At 40.4% G+C, this 17,101-nt stretch overlaps 1 pseudogene across 1 annotated transcript; it reads left to right on the top strand.

Moving 5' to 3' along the window:
• Window positions 1-6,281: 6,281 nt before the first annotated feature.
• Window positions 6,282-9,701, top strand: Zfa-ps (zinc finger protein, autosomal, pseudogene; annotated as a pseudogene). The gene has a single exon (NR_037920.1). The product of NR_037920.1 is annotated as a zinc finger protein, autosomal, pseudogene (transcript).
• Window positions 9,702-17,101: the final 7,400 nt, after the last annotated feature.

Raw genomic sequence — 17,101 nt, 5'->3', positions numbered from 1 at the left:
TTTGAGAAAATCAACAAGATAGATAAACCCTTAGCTAGACTCACTAAATGGCACAGGGACAAAATCCTAATTAACAAAATCAGAAATGAAAAGGGAGACATAACAACAGATCCTGAAGAAATCCAAAACACCATCAGATCCTTCTACAAAAGGCTATACTCAACAAAACTGGAAAACCTGGATGAAATGGACAAATTTCTGGACAGATACCAGGTACCAAAGTTGAATCAGGATCAAGTTGATCATCTAAACAGTCCCATATCACCTAAAGAAATAGAAGCAGTTATTAATAGTCTCCCACCAAAAAAAAGCCCAGGACCAGATGGGTTTAGTGCAGAGTTCTATCAGACCTTCAAAGAAGATCTAATTCCAGTTCTGCACAAAGTATTTCACAAGATAGAAGTAGAAGGAACTCTACCCAACTCATTTTATGAAGCCACTATTACTCTGATACCTAAAGCACAGAAAGATCCAACAAAGATAGAGAACTTCAGACCAATTTCTCTTATGAATATCGATGCAAAAATCCTCAATAAAATTCTCGCTAACCGAATCCAAGAACACATTAAAGCAATCATCCATCCTGACCAAGTAGGTTTTATTCCAGGGATGCAGGGATGGTTTAATATACGAAAATCCATCAATGTAATCCATTATATAAACAAACTCAAAGACAAAAACCACATGATCATCTCGTTAGATGCAGAAAAAGCATTTGACAAGATCCAACACCCATTCATGATAAAAGTTTTGGAAAGATCAGGAATTCAAGGCCCATACCTAAACATGATAAAAGCAATATACAGCAAACCAGTAGCCAACATCAAAGTAAATGGAGAGAAGCTGGAAGCAATCCCACCCAAATCAGGGACTAGACAAGGCTGCCCACTTTCTCCCTACCTTTTCAACATAGTACTTGAAGTATTAGCCAGAGCAATTTGACAACAAAAGGAGATCAAGGGGATAAAAATTGGAAAAGAGGAAGTCAAAATATCACTTTTTGCAGATGATATGATAGTATATATAAGTGACCGTAAAAATTCTACCAGAGAACTCCTAAACCTGATAAACAGCTTCGGTGAAGTAGCTGGATATAAAATAAACTCAAACAAGTCAATGGCCTTTCTCTATACAAAGAATAAACAGGCTGAGAAAGAAATTAGGGAAACAACACCCTTCTCAATAGTCACAAATAATATAAAATATCTCGGCGTGACTCTAACTAAGGAAGTGAAAGATCTGTATGATAAAAACTTCAAATCTCTGAAGAAAGAAATTAAGGAAGATCTCAGAAGATGGAAAGATCTCCCATGCTCATGGATTGGCAGGATCAACATTGTAAAAATTGCTATCTTGCCAAAAGCAATCTACAGATTCAATGCAATCCCCATCAAAATTCCAACACAATTCTTCAACGAATTAGAAGGAGCAATTTGCAAATTTGTCTGGAATAACAAAAAACCTAGGATAGCAAAAAGTCTTCTCAAGGATAAAAGAACCTCTGGCGGAATCACCATGCCAGACCTAAAGCTTTACTACAGAGCAATTGAGATAAAAACTGCATGGTACTGGTATAGAGACAGACAAGTAGACCAATGGAATAGAATTGAAGACCCAGAAATGAACCCACACACCTATGGTCACTTGATCTTCGACAAGGGAGCTAAAACCATCCAGTGGAAGAAAGACAGCATTTTCAACAAATGGTGTTGGCACAACTGGCGGTTATAATGTAGAAGAATGCGAATTGATCCATTCCTATCTCCTTGTACTAAGGTCAAATCTAAGTGGATCAAGGAAGTCCACATAAAACCAGAGACACTGAAACTTATAGAGGAGAAAGTGGGGAAAAGTCTTGAAGATAGGGTACAGGGGAAAAATTCCTGAATAGAACAGCAATGGCTTGTGCTGTAAGATTGAGAATCAATTAATGGGACCTCATAAAGTTGCAAAGCTTCTGCAAGGAATAACACACAGTCAATAAGACAAAAAGACCACCAAAAGATTGGGAAAGGATCTTTACCTATCCCAAATCCGATAGGGGACTAATATCCAATATATATAAAGAACTCAAGAAGGTGGACTCCAGAAAATCAAATAACCCCATTAAAAAATGGGGCTCAGAGCTGAACAAAGAATTGTCACCTGAGGAATACTGAATGGCAGAGAAGCACCTGAAACAATGTTCAACATCCTTAGTCATCAGGGAAATGCAAATCAAAACAACCCTGAGATTCCACCTCACACCAGTCAGAATGGCTAAGATCAAAAATTCAGGTGACAGCAGATGCTGGCAAGGATGTGGAAAAAGAGGAACACTCCTCCATTGTTGGTAGGATTGCAAGCTTGTACAACCACTCTGGAAATCAGTCTGGCGGTTCCTCAGAAAATTGGACATAGTACTACCGGAGGATCCCACAATACCTCTCCTGGGCCTATATCCAGAAGATGTTCCAACCGGTAAGAAGGACACATGCTCCACTATGTTCATAGCAGCCTTATCTATAATAGCCAGAAGCTGGAAAGAACCCAGATGCCCCTCAACAGAGGAATTGATACAGAAAATGTGGTACATTTACACAATAAAGTACTACTCAGCTATTTTTAAAAAATGAATTTATGAAATTACTAGGCAAATGGATGGACCTGGAGGGCATAATCCTGAGTGAGGTAACCCAATTACAAAAGAACTCAAATGATATGTACTCACTGATAAATGGATATTAGCCCAGAAACTTAGGATACCCAAGATATAAGATACAATTAGCTAAATGCATGAAACTCAAGAAGAATGAAGACCAAAGTGTGGACACTTTGCCCCTTCTTAGAATTGGGAACAAAAGACCCATGGAAGGAGTTACAGAGACAAAATTTGGAGCTGTGACAAAAGGATGGACCATCTAGTGATTGCCATATGCAGGGATCCATCCCATAATCAGCTTCCAAATGCTGACACCATTGCATACACTAGCAAGATATTGCTGAAAGGACCCAGATATAGCTGTCTCTTGTGAGACTATGTCAGGGCCTAGCAAACACAGAAGTGGATGCTCACAGCCAGCTATTGGTTGGATCACAGTGCCCCCAATGGAGGAGCTAGAGAAAGTACCCAAGGAGCTAAAGGAAACTGCAACCCTATAGGTGGAACAACAATATGAACTAACCAGTACCCCAGAGCTCTTGTCTCTAGCTGCATATGTATCAAAAGATGGCCTAGTCAGCCATCACTGGAAAGAGAGGCCCATTGGACTTGCAAAATTTATATGCCCCAGTACAGGGGAACGCCAGGGCCAAAAAGTGGGAGTGGGTGGGTAGGGGAGTTGGGGGAAGGGTAAGGGGGACTTTTGAGATAGCATTGCAATTGTAAATGAGGAAATTACCTAATTAAAAAAAAGAAATGTAAATAAAGAGAATATCTAAAAAATTTTTTTTTAAAGAAAGGTATAAAAACACTAATGATGAGCTATCAGAGGTGGAAACTCATTCAGAAAAATTAGCTACCAAATATTATGAGGAAGATTGTCCTCCTTGTGTACCTTCTGCTCTGCCTATGGCCTCTACTGCAGGAGATGCTGCTCAGATGGGCGTAAATAAATTAGAGTTTGAAATTAAACTGCTGAAATTGACTAATGTGCTACAGGAGCTAAAAAAAAAAAAAAGGGAGTCAAGTTTAGGGAAGAGCAGTGATTCTGAGATACACCAATCCCCAATAGAAAGAGCTAACAGTCAGGCTCTCAGGAAAGAGCAGGACATATCTGATGTGCTAGTTTTCTCTATAGTTAAGATATTTGCACATGATATGCACTCACTGATAAGTGGATATTCGCCCAAACGCTCAGAACCCTTTTTAGAATGGGGAACAAAATACCCATGGAATGAATTACAGAAACAAAGTTCAGAGCACAGCCTGAAGGAATGACCATCCAGAGACTGCCCCACTTGGGGATCCATCCCATAAACAACCACCAAACCCAGACACTATGGCAGATGCCAACAAGAGCCTGCTGACAGAAGCCTGATATAACTGTCTCCTGAGGGCCTCTGCCAGTGCCTGTCAAATACAGAAGTAGATGCTTACAATCATTCATTGGACAGAGCACAAGGTCCCCAAATGAAGGAGCTAGAGAAAGTACCCAGGGAGCTGAAGGGATCTGAAGCCCCATTGGAGGAGCATCAATATGAACTAACCAGTACACCCAGGGCTCCTTGAAACTAAACCACCAATCAAAGAAAACACATGGTGGAACTTGTGGCTCTAGCTGTATATATAGCAGAGGATGGCCTAGTCAGTCATCAATGGGAGGAGAGGCCCTAGGCCCTGTGAAGGTTCCTCATAATATGCCCCAGTATAGGAGAATGCCAGGACTGGGAATGGAAGTGGGTAGGTTAGTGAGCAGGGGGTGGGGGATAAGGGATTTTTGGAGGGGAAACTAGGAAAGGGGGTAACATTTGAAATGTAATAAAAGAAAATATCTAATATATCTCCAGCAGAACAATAGACACTATCAGATTTAGAGTTCAAGGTAATAAAAGAGTTAAAAACAGCTTTGGCACAGTATGGCCCTACAACTCCTTTTACATAAACTTCATTGGATACCATGATGGAATCAAATTTAACTCCCCAAGATTGGAAGACTCTATGTAAGGCTACTTGTTCAGGAGGAGATTTCTTACTTTGGAGTTATGAATGGTGTGAAGCTAGTAAGAGAACTCCTGCGATGAATGCTCAGACAGGTATCCCAGATTGGAATGCTGACTTGCTTTCAGGAGAAGGTCAATATGAAGGCAATGCTTATCAGAGTGGGTTTCCTGTTGGAGTGTATGGACAGGTTGCAATGACTGCCCACCACACTCGGAATCAATTACCGACTAAAGGGGAATCTCAGTGGAAATTTAGCTAGTATTAGACAGGCTCCTGATGAACTTTTTCAGGATTTTTCAGCCTATTGTGGATAGGCTATTCGACCATACAAAGCACAGAGAGACATAGCTGGGTATATTCATCTTTGTGCAGAGATTGGGCCTTCATATAATCAGGGCTTGGCCATGGCTTCTGCTTTGCAAGGAACCACTGTACAAGCAATGCTATCATAAAATCGAGGGAATAAAATATGCTTTAAATGTGAAGGTTTGGGTCATTTTAAAAATGATTGTCCTAGGAACTTGGGTGATATCAATTGGCTTCATCCCTATTTAAAGCTTACTACAGGAGAATTGAAATCTTCCCTTAGTGATGGATTGTGGTCAGTACATGTGTGCCAAATTAACCTTTCTACTACAAGCACACTTTGGTCAGTGTCATTTCCTGGTATCCTCAGGATCTTGGTGTTATCATAACATTAGAAAACAAATTAGTAAATAGAGTCACTAAATACCAACATGGTACCTCCAGGCATTATAAAAAAAAAAAAAAATATGTCACCTACTCAGAAACTCAAAGTCATAAAATCCAAGAACACCTAAGCAATGGCTAATGAATGAGTAAAAATTAAAATAAGTTGAAAATAAGGTTTCTCTGGTGCTGTAATATGTAACAAACTGAAGATTCCTCTAGCTTGAGAGATAAGAATATTGAATATTAAATGAATAGGCAAAATTCATTGCTGGAAGCGTCTAAGCAACAACCAATCATGTATGTGGCTCCATTCCTTCCTCACTTCACAGGAACAGTTTTCAATGTCTCAGTCCTCTGTTGTGGTCATCTTGAACCTTCCCTGCGATTCAGGACTTGGGGTGCAAAGACTGAGTTATCTACAATTAGACCATGGTTGAAGTTCTTTGCATGCACAGTTCATGTGCTTTCACATTGTTCCTGAACTGCCTTTGTTAGAGGTGGCAGATGAAGCAGATGAAGAAGACTTCCTCCAGTTTGAAAGGATCACAAATGATGGATTTTGTTCCATTCAAAGCAGGAACAACTAAAATTGCCAGCAACAAGATTAGAGAATGGATGACTCTCCTGCTCTTCCCACCACTGCATTGCCAAGTTATGTGATTCAGTAGAAACAAGTCAGATTAAACTGTGCACACATGAAGACATTTATTTATAATCAGGTGCAGACATGTACTATATGATATGATCCTGTTAAAACATATTTCCTACGGGGACCGGAGCCCGGGCGCAGAGTCGAGTGTGCGCGCAGGGGCGTGTTCGCTCCCCATGGCGGCCATTGTCCTCGTCGCCATGATGAGCACTTGGATCCCAGACGCTTGGGGGCAGCGCCACCTTCCTGCCCAGCCCCCCGCTGCCCCGTGACTGGCTGCTGTTTCCGCTGTGTTTCAGTTGAGCTGCCCCAGGCGGCCAGGGCTGCGTCTTGGCGCCGGAGCCATCTTATCTGTATGGCCGCGGGGCTCTGAGCCTTTTCCCTGGCGCTTTGCTGCCGCTTCAGGGTGATCTGCCGCGGTGGCAGTAGTGGAGCCGGAGACATTTTCTTTGGACTTTATTTTCTCAGAGGTGGATAGACATGGCCGTTAGGGTGACCCTGGTGCGGTGCTTCTCTGCCAATCGTTGCTTTCACGACTCTATGAATAAAGAAAGAAAAGTGATGGGAAAGTTCTCGCCACTCTTTTGACCAATAGGGGGGAAATGGCGTCCTACAAAAGCGGAAGACTAACATATCGGAGGGAAGGTTTTTGTGTTCCTTTCTGTGGAAACAAGTTTCTTGGGAGGCTGCGTTTGAATTTTGGTGCGTGTAACTGTGCCCAACAACCTTGTAAGATGAATTGGGGAGCATCCCCTCCTTTTTGAAACAGGTGTTCTGGCTGATGAGAATTTAAAGGCCATGGATGAAGATGGACTTGAATTACAACAACAAGCACCAAACTCATTTTTTGATGCAACAGGAGCTTGTTGCTCCACACATGGATGGTAGTCAAATTGTTGTGGAAGTTCAAGAAACGGTTTATGTGTCAGATGTTGTAGATTCCGACATAATTGTACATAACTATGTTCCTGATGACCCAGATTCAGTTGTAATCCAGGATGTCATTGAGGATGTTGTTATAGAAGATGTCCAGTGTACAGACATCATGGACGAAGCAGATGTATCGGAAACAGTCATCATCCCTGAACAAGTGCTGAATTCAGATGTAACCGAAGAAGTTTCTTTAACACATTGCACAGTTCCAGATGATGTTTTAGCTTCTGATATTACTTCAGCCTCAATATCTATGCCGAAACGAGTCTTGACAAGTGAATCTATACATGTGTCTGACATTGGTCACGTTGAACATGTGGTTCATGATAGTGTAGTAGAAGCAGAAATCATCACAGATCCTCTGGCCACTGATGTTGTCTCAGAAGAAGTGTTGGTAGCAGACTGTGCCTCTGAAGCAGTCATAGATGCCAACAGGATCCCTGTGAACCAGCAGGATGAAGAGAAAAACAACTGTGAGGACTACCTTATGATCTCTTGTGGAACTGTAGATATTGTCGAAAGTGAGCCTGAGAATGAGCTTGGAGTTGAACTACTTGATCCAAACAATAGTATTTGCGTTCCCAGGGAAAAGATGGTTTATATGGCTGTTAACAACTCTCAGCAAGAAGAAGAACTGAATGTCACTGAGATTGCTGATGAAATTTATATGGAAGTGATTGTTGGAGAGGAGGATGCTACAGCCTCAGAGCATGAGCAACAAGTAGAGGACAACAAAATGAAAACCTTCATGCCGATTGCATGGGAAGCTGCTTATGGTAATAATTCTGATGGAATTGAAAACCGGAATGGCACTGCAAGTGCCCTCTTGCACATAGATGAGTCTGCTGGCCTCGGCAGGCTGGCTAAACAAAAACCAAAGAAAAGGAGACCTGATTCCAGGCAGTACCAAACAGCAATAATTATTGGCCCAGATGGACATCCTCTGACTGTCTACCCTTGCATGATTTGTGGCAAGAAGTTTAAATCGAGAGGTTTCTTGAAAAGACACATGAAAAACCATCCTGAACACCTTGCCAAGAAAAAGTACCGCTGTACTGACTGTGATTACACTACCAACAAGAAGATAAGTTTACACAATCACCTGGAGAGCCACAAGCTAACCAGCAAGGCAGAGAAAGCCATAGAATGCGATGAGTATGGAAAGCATTTCTCTCATGCTGGCGCTTTGTTTACCCATAAAATGGTGCATAAGGAAAAAGGAGCCAACAAAATGCACAAGTGTAAGTTCTGTGAATATGAAACAGCTGAACAAGGCCTATTGAATCGCCATCTTTTGGCAGTCCACAGCAAGAATTTTCCTCACATTTGTGTAGAGTGTGGCAAAGGTTTCTGCCATCCATCAGAGCTCAAAAAGCACATGCGAATCCATACTGGAGAAAAGCCCTATGAATGCCAGTACTGCGAATACAGGTCCACAGATTCTTCTAACTTGAAAACCCATGTAAAAACTAAGCATAGTAAAGAGATGCCATTCAAGTGTGACATTTGTCTTCTGACTTTCTCAGATACCAAAGAGGTGCAACAACATGCTCTTGTCCATCAAGAGAGCAAAACTCACCAGTGTTTGCATTGTGACCACAAGAGTTCAAACTCAAGTGATTTGAAACGACACATAATTTCAGTTCATACGAAGGACTATCCTCATAAGTGTGACATGTGTGATAAAGGCTTTCATAGGCCTTCAGAACTCAAGAAACATGTGGCTGCCCACAAGGGTAAAAAAACGCACCAGTGTAGACATTGTGACTTTAAGATTGCAGATCCGTTTGTACTAAGTCGCCATATTCTCTCGGTTCATACAAAGGACCTTCCATTTAGGTGTAAGAGATGTAGAACGAGATTTCGGCAACAAAGTGAGCTTAAAAAGCATATGAAGACCCACAGTGGCCAGAAAGTGTATCAGTGTGAGTACTGTGACTATAGCACTACAGATGCCTCAGGCTTTAAGCGGCACGTTATCTCTATTCATACGAAAGACTATCCTCACTGCTGTGAGCACTGCAAGAAAGGATTCCGAAGACCCTCGGAAAAGAACCAGCACATAATGCGACATCATAAAGAAGTTGGCCTGCCCTAACAGTACTCTTCATAGCTGTTTGTAGAGAACTGGCCTTGAAACAGAAAATTCATTTAGAAGCCAATCAGTCTTGTTCACATACAATACTGTATATTGATTTATGCTGTGTACAAATAGGATTATTGCTTCTCGTTGACTGTTTTTACGTTTTGTTCAATGGTGTGTTCTGAATTCTATTCCGTTTGTTTAATACATGGGAAAAGGCAGCAACACGTTAGTTGCTTTTACTAAAGTAATCCCTGATTCTATACTGAAGTTTTCTATCTTAGAAGTTTTATATTCATTTTAAAATATTTAACTTGCTTACCTTGATGGACCAGCTAACTCATGGTAACTCTGCATTGGTAACTGAGAGGATTCATGTGGACTTTTTTGTCTCACAAATTTCTCACAATTAAATCGTCAAGAGACATCTAGTGGAATGGGAGATTTTGTATGGTGAGGTCTCATGCTCGTAACATGGAAGTCATTTACTTGTCTTGCTTAGTAATGTAGACTGTATGACAATACAAGTTTTCCTATGAACTCTTGTGTCCCTGGCATCGCTGTGTAGAAGAGCAGTAGCTGGGTTTGTGTTTACCTTTCTTTCTGATTTTTTTTTTCCTTTTTAGTGGAGAAAATATACTTTCTTTTCTTTAGACTCTTTCTTTACATCTTCTGTCAGTGTAGTAAACTTTTAGAAAATCTTGTTGAAATTGTTTGCTTGATCCTGTTGTATTTTGGTTATTTCATCTGTGCTGCTTTGCCTTGGAATGGTTGTGTGCTTCAAATGAAATTTAACTGAAGACTGCATTTTGGAATCTCCTAGGGGTAACTTGTGGCTCATAGGATCTTTTGCAACTTTATATATATATATATATATATATATATATATATATATATATATATATATATACCCTGAATTATATCTATCTATATACACATATATATGTAACATGTATCTATGTGTATTGCTTATTTTACATACATATAAACACAACCCCCAGTAGTAGTTCTTTAAAATCTATAATGAAAAGTATTAAATTTGCAGTAACATGAAAGATCCAGGGATGCAAGAGAAAGCATTTTGTAAGTCTTGCTCTTCAGAGAGACTACTCAGGTGAAGAATTAGAAGGAAAATAAGGACACTAGTATTCTTAAAGAGTAAGGGTATTTTCTTCTAAATATCTTTGGTAATTGAAAAATAATCGAAAATAGAGGTTAAGATGTTTATAGATACAATGTTTTCATACAGTTTCAACTCCATGCCTTTATATTTTTCTGAAAAGCTAATGGGTATCCAGACATGAATCCCCCAGTTCTCTCTGATAAGCCTGGAGAGGGAACTCTTGTCTGACCAAGCGAGGGGGACAGAAAGGGAGGGATGGCTCCATGGACCAGTGAACAGGCACTAAGGAGGACTTAGACTCGGCCAGTTGAGCCTGCTCTGTTAGTTCTTAGTTAACTAGAAAAACTTAACACTCGATTGTCTTGGATTACATGATAGAGGTGTGGTCCAAGTGTGTGAACAGTCTGAGGCCTCACTTGGATCCTTACCAAGTCTTTCACAGTTTTGTTTTTGAGAGTGGGCAATTTGTAGCCTATAGGTCTGATCGCTGATGAAATTTGTAAAAATAAGTTGGATATTAAGATTTTTGTTAAGATGTCTTTTTGGAAAACCGTTTCTAGAGTCCCTGGAATTGGCTGTTGGCACACGGGTCTGGCACATCATGGGAGACTTAGACATTTCTTCCCACTTGATAGCTGCCTTGCTGCCTCATTATGGTGCACCATTTCTTTCGTGCCGTTAGTTTTGACCTTCCATCCTTCTCTTTGTCGTCAAGATTTGTATTCAAAAGTTATATTTTAGGGGTTAGACGTCTAGAGTATTTGGTGTTTGGCAAACCTCTGAAGTGCTAGATTGATTTAGCCTAGTTCTAATTCAAATTCTTAAGGCTGGTATGAAGTCCACTCAATGCCAGTCAATGCCAAGGCAGGGTTCCCTAAGCTTCCCACCCGCTAGGGACTCCTTTTACCTTTGTAGCCTCCGCAATGTGCTTTAAAAAATACATCACAACTATGATTTGTTTTATTGCCCTGTTATTCTTGAAAGCCGTCTTTTTTTGTGAGAACTTTTAAAACCTCCTTCATTTTTTCCCCAGAAGTAATGTAAAACACCTGACATTGAAATTTATGAAATTTAAGAGTCATCTATAATCAGTACAGAACAAATGATAGGATTATTTAACATTTTTTAAATAAGCTGAAAGATAAAGAACACTTTACACAATTTATATTTCTCTTTACATAATCTGGAACCACACAGTTCTTTTCTTTTTAAAGCACAATATTGAAGCCTTTAAAAGGTATTTAAAGGTTTGGTCAAGTGAATATAAAATGTGTCTATATAAAAAGAAAATGAAGGAGTCACTGTTACTTACTGGCATTAGTTACAACCTAGATTTAATTCTTAAAACAATTTTGATTAGCAAAGCTAAAAAAAAGGTGTTTCAGTTAAATGTTCTAAAGAGGTACAGATTTTTACAAGGACATAATATAAGTTATTGTTCTGTAGAAATATCGTATTAAATATTGTATGTCCCTCCCTCTGTATACTTTGTAAAAAAAAGTAAAATACATAAAAGAAAATCATATAGGGGATGTGTGACATTACTGTAATTCTGTACTTGAGAATAACGTTCAAAAATAAAAATCAGAATATTTTCCTGTTTAAAAAAAAACATATTTCCTGGAGTACTCCCATTACAAAATAAATGTTTGTACCTCCAAAACTAATATATTAGGATTCTAAACCTAAGTGTGACAGGTTTTGTAAGTAGGACCTCTTGTCCATAACTAAGTTCGAATGAACTCATGAGGGTAGGGCTCTCACTACAAAATTACAGGCCTTATAAGAAAAGCACTACATGGGCTGGAGATGCAGCTTGGTGGTTAAGAGCACTGGCTGCTCTTGCTCTCTTCCATGTGCGTAGGCACAGTTAAGTCAGCTGTGTATAAGTGAGGAGAAGCCTCAGGAAAACCCAACCTAGCTCACCTCCTCAGCCCTTATGGCCACTCTCCAGAACTGTGAGAAATGTGTGTTGTTAAAGCCACCTAGTCTATGAACGCTGTGGTTCCTGCTAGTTATTTGCTGGCCTTTCCTGTGTCTTCTTGAAAGGATGACGGTGTGTATTCAGTGTTTTTGTGCTAGAGAGAACAAAGTAGGAATGGAGAGAATCAATCTAGTTTACAATCTCAGAAATATCCTTCCATCTTGTTAGAGACAGCAGAGTGGACAGGGTGGTTCATATCCGGACACCCAGGAAGTAAAGAAAGAGCTGGAACAATTACAGTCCCTGAGCAAACCACTCAGTGACCTACCAAGAGGCCCTAACTCATCCCTTTTACCAGCTCCCAACCTTCTCATTCGATTATGAATCCATCTAAGGATTTGTGCACTGTGTCAGAGTCCTCCAGATGTGATCATCTCTGGAAATGAGCTCCTAGGCACCATAGAGGTGTGCTTCACTTCTCTCCCATGCATTTCTCAGTCACACTGACAGTTAATATGCACTACCATAACACCTGCCCAGTCTTTTTAATCAACCATGTGCTATACTCTTTTTGACTTATAATGAGGTTGCAGTCACATAAGGTTATCATAGACCAAGTATCTGATTTGAAACGCATTTAATATACCTACCTACCAAATTTCAGAGTCCAACCTAGCCTACACCTTAAATATGCTCAGAACATTTACATCACCTAACAGAAAACCTGTTTTGTGACAATGCATTGAATACCTCATATAATTTGTTGTAAACCATATTTAACATGAAAAATATAGCAAATATCAATATGGTTTTCCACCTCCATAAAGCCAAAAAGGTTGTCAATAACCCATGTAAGATGGAAGATTAGAACCCTCTTCCATGTGGCTCAGTGAGAGAAGATGGTCAGGATGGTACATAACAATCTCTATTCCTAAAGGAGACAATGGCTGTAAGTGAATTTAAGAAACCAGGTGAGATCCCTATGGATTACCTGACGGCTGTTAGCACATGGCATCCTACCACAACAAGAGGTCCAGCAATGTCTGTGGGAATTGTAAGCAAGTGCTTATCCTAGCATACACTATCTCTGCAGGGACAGGTAAATAAACCACTAAAGGCTAAACACATTATTGGCAGTGATGCCTGGCAAAAGAAGACTTTGAAACTGAAAGCAGGCTTAATTGTGATAACCACTGGACACTGGATTACTCTCTCCTGTCCCTCAGCATTGTAGACTGCAGAGGAAGCACTTCCACATGGCTGCGAGCAAGAATGAGAGTCTCACACACCTCTGAGGGCCAGAAGCAAAGGTGCAGCTATGAACCCAGAAAAGGCAAGTGCACATGAAAGTAGAAATGAAATTGTCTGGAGAAACAAATGAAGTTATGGAGGAGGAATGAAGGTGATGGAGAACAGGGTACTGGAGGAGCACATCTTAGGATTTCTATTGCTGTGATAAAATGCTGTGATTATTAGCAACTTGGAGAGGGAAGGGTTTACTTCATCTTATAGTTTATAATCCATCATCCAAGGAAGTCAGGCCGGAACTCAGGGCAGGAACCTGGGGTAGAAACTGCAAAGGCCATGGAGGACCACTGCTTACTAGCTTGCTCTGTGTGGATTGCTCAGCCTTTTTTTTTATAGCACTCATAACCACCAGCCCAGAGGTGGTATTATCCACAATGGGCTGGGTCCTCCCCTATCAATTACTAATTAAGAAAGTGCCCTACAGACTTGACTACAGGCCAATCTTATGGAAGGATTTTTCTCCGTTTAAAGTCCCTTTACTCAAATGACTCTAGCTTGTGTCAAGTTGACCTAAAAACTAGTCAGTACAGGGGGAAAATGTTCAAAGTACATTTTATACTTGCATGAAAATATCCTTATGTAACCCTGTATAATAAAAACAAATAAATAAAACCTAGCTACGAGAGGGAAAAAGCATGCCAAATCATGATAACTTGGTTCTATTTAATAAAAATATTCCAAGTCAAGTTGTATGGCAGTGATCGTAGTTAATGGTCTAGTACCATGGGTTGCCATTGCATTTTATCTGTCCAAAAGAGCCAGCAAATGATCATGAAAACTGACTAAATATTAGATGAAACATAAGTAACACAAGTGAATAGTTAGCTCCTGTATTAGGGTTCTCTAGAGCAGTGATACCTAACCTTCCTAATGCTGTGACCCTTTAATACAGTTTCTCGTGTTGTGGTGACTCCCAGTCACAAAATGATTTTCTTGTTACTTCATAACTATAATTTTACTATTGTCATGAATAGTAATATAAATATGTGATATGAGACAACCAAGGGGGTAGTGACACACAGGTTGAGAGCCACTGCTCTCAAGGGACACAATTAATTGGTAGAGTAAATAAATATTATGAATGGGTTTATTAGATAGGTTTACACAGTACTGAGTAGCCAGGCAATAGCTAGCCTCACACTGAAGACATTGAGAACTGGTAGCTGTCCACTCCACAATGCTGGATGGCTCTGCGACCCTGACTTGGTGCTAAAAAGAAGATAGCCAACATTAGAACCCCAAAGAAGCTGGGTTTTGATATCATCAAAAAAAAAAAAAAATGGCAGCAGCACAGGTGAATTTGCAGCAGGTCCCAGAAGCAGACAAAAAGCAAAGCCCTCCAACATCATGTTATCTGGGATTCCACCAGAGGGTGCCACCCACCTCTAGTGTGGTGTTCCTCATTTTAATTAACCTGATCAAGAATCTCTCTCGTGTGTGCCCAGCAGCTCATCTCTGACTCGATTCCATATCCAGTTCACTTGAAACCACCACCACCTTACTTATCTTTCTGAGTAAATGAAGCCCCCTTTCTCTAAACCTTTCACTGGATCGCTCTTGTTAGTGTCCTGGCTCAGTTGGGTGCCAATTTGTCACAAGCTAGAGGAGGAAATCTCAACTGAGGAAATGTCTCCATACGATCAGACTAAGGCAGGACGTTTGAGCATTTTCTTAATTAGTGATTAATGTAGGACAGCCTAGCCCATTGTGGGTGGGGCCATCCCAGAGCTGGGTTCTGTAAAAAAGCAGGCTGAGCAAGCTATAAATAGCAACCCTCCATGGCCTCTACTTCAGCTCCTGCTTCCAGCTTCCTGTGCTGCTTGAGTTTCTGCCCTGATTTCCCTAAGTAATGAGATGTTATCTGGAAGCATAAGCAAGAAAAACCTTTGCCTCCCATATTTGATTTGGTTATGGTGTTTTATCACGGCAATAATAGAAAAATAATATATCCTTACTCCCCAGACCCACAGGTTTCTTCCAGTATCTCTGACCTCTTGAGGATGGTCAGTCTAACTGATGCCTATCTGGAATGGATTGGTTCTCACTCAGCCCTGCAGATCAAAATACTTGCTGGCCACTTTCTGCACAGATTCCACTCAAACTGGCAAGTGGAGTGACTAACTCTCCGTCAGGTCTGCAGTAGAACCATCAGGAGCTGTCTCACCAATAACCTTATTTCTGATGGCGCAATGCCCATACCTAAAGACAGAAAGCTATTATTTGAAGTTGGCTAGACACTATAGTTTGCAACTGGTAAATAATTGTATGATTTGGATCTACTCCCTGCCCTAAAAATGGACTCATGGATTTGGACTCCAGATGATGATGTTCCTGAAAGGTGGTCAGACCATGATGGCTCTAAAGGAAGCAACGATTAATGGATTTGTGAATTTATACATTGGCCATATTACTGAGACAGGATGGAAACTAGAGATAGGGCCTAGTTGAAGGGAAGGGTCACTGTGAGCATGCCTTTGATAAGCATATCTTACCAGATTCTCCATCTCTGTCTCTCTGCTGCCCGACCCATAAGATGAATAGCTCTGTTCTTCCATATAACGTCTCTGTCATGATGTTCTGCCTCATCGTGGCCCAGGACAACAGAGCCATTGGGGCCATGAGGACTGAGTTTCTGAGATTATGAACCAAAACAAATGTTTCATTCTTTTAAGTCGTTTACAGCAAGCATTTTGTCACAGTGATGAAAAACTGACTAAATACAGATACAATGTTAACTAGCATCACAAAATCAGTAGGTGTTGTTTCTAGAACAAGTACATTGCTTACAGTCGACTGTCCACCATGAAGGTTATCATTTCTACGTGAGTGTTTTGATATCTGATGTGTACGAGGCTTGGAGTTTCACATATCACATTTCCTTGGACTGACATTTAAAAGCATATTATAAGGCTGGGCATAGTGGCACAGCCTTAAAACCTAACACTAGGAAAGCAGAGGTGGGTCTTTGTGAGTCCAGGGTGAGTCTGGTATACATAGTGACTTCCAGACCATCCAGGGTTACAAGGTGTGGCCCTTTTTAAATATAAATAAATAGATAAATAAATATATACATACATACATACATACATACATACATACATACACACACACACATAGACACATTCTCATCTCAAGGAATGAATAAAACTTTTAAAGGATAAGAAAAATGTATTTTTTCCTCTCTGCATAGCTGCCTGTTGCATCTTATGAAACTCGTGTGGAAGCATAGAATACTCAGACACAACTAGACTGCAAGCGCTTCTCTCACTAGAGGAAATTCAAACATCATTCTGCCCTCTGTGTGGCAAAACCTAAAAGCAGCTGCCAAGAAAGTTAAATTTGCAGGGTGGCTGCTGTGCTCTGAATATTGCCCTCCCCAAATCGTATGCTGCAGTCTAATGGCTACAGTAGTATTAACAAGTGAACCCGTTAAGAGATGATTAGACCACAATCGGATAGGTTAGGCATCATTCTGAAAATGTGAGTTTAACTCTGGGTTGTTCTCCATTTTGACATCTGCCATTGGGCAATGCAGCAGAAGGCCTTTCCTGATGCTAATTTAGATATTGATAGTAGACTTCTTAGCTTCCAGAAATGTGAGCCAATAAATCTTGTTCATTGCAAATGACCTAGTCTCAGCTATTCTGTTATGAAAGCACAAAATGGACTAAGATGGTGGTTTATTTGTGACCATTGAAAGTTGGCTGCAGACCTGTTTTCAAGATACAAATTTAATAGGCAAAATC

Source organism: Mus musculus, chromosome 10 (genome assembly GCF_000001635.26).
Source record: "Mus musculus strain C57BL/6J chromosome 10, GRCm38.p6 C57BL/6J".
Taxonomy (NCBI): Eukaryota; Metazoa; Chordata; class Mammalia; order Rodentia; family Muridae; genus Mus; species Mus musculus.
Note: the sequence above shows the minus strand (reverse complement) of the source record. Positions and strands in the feature narration are given on the sequence as shown.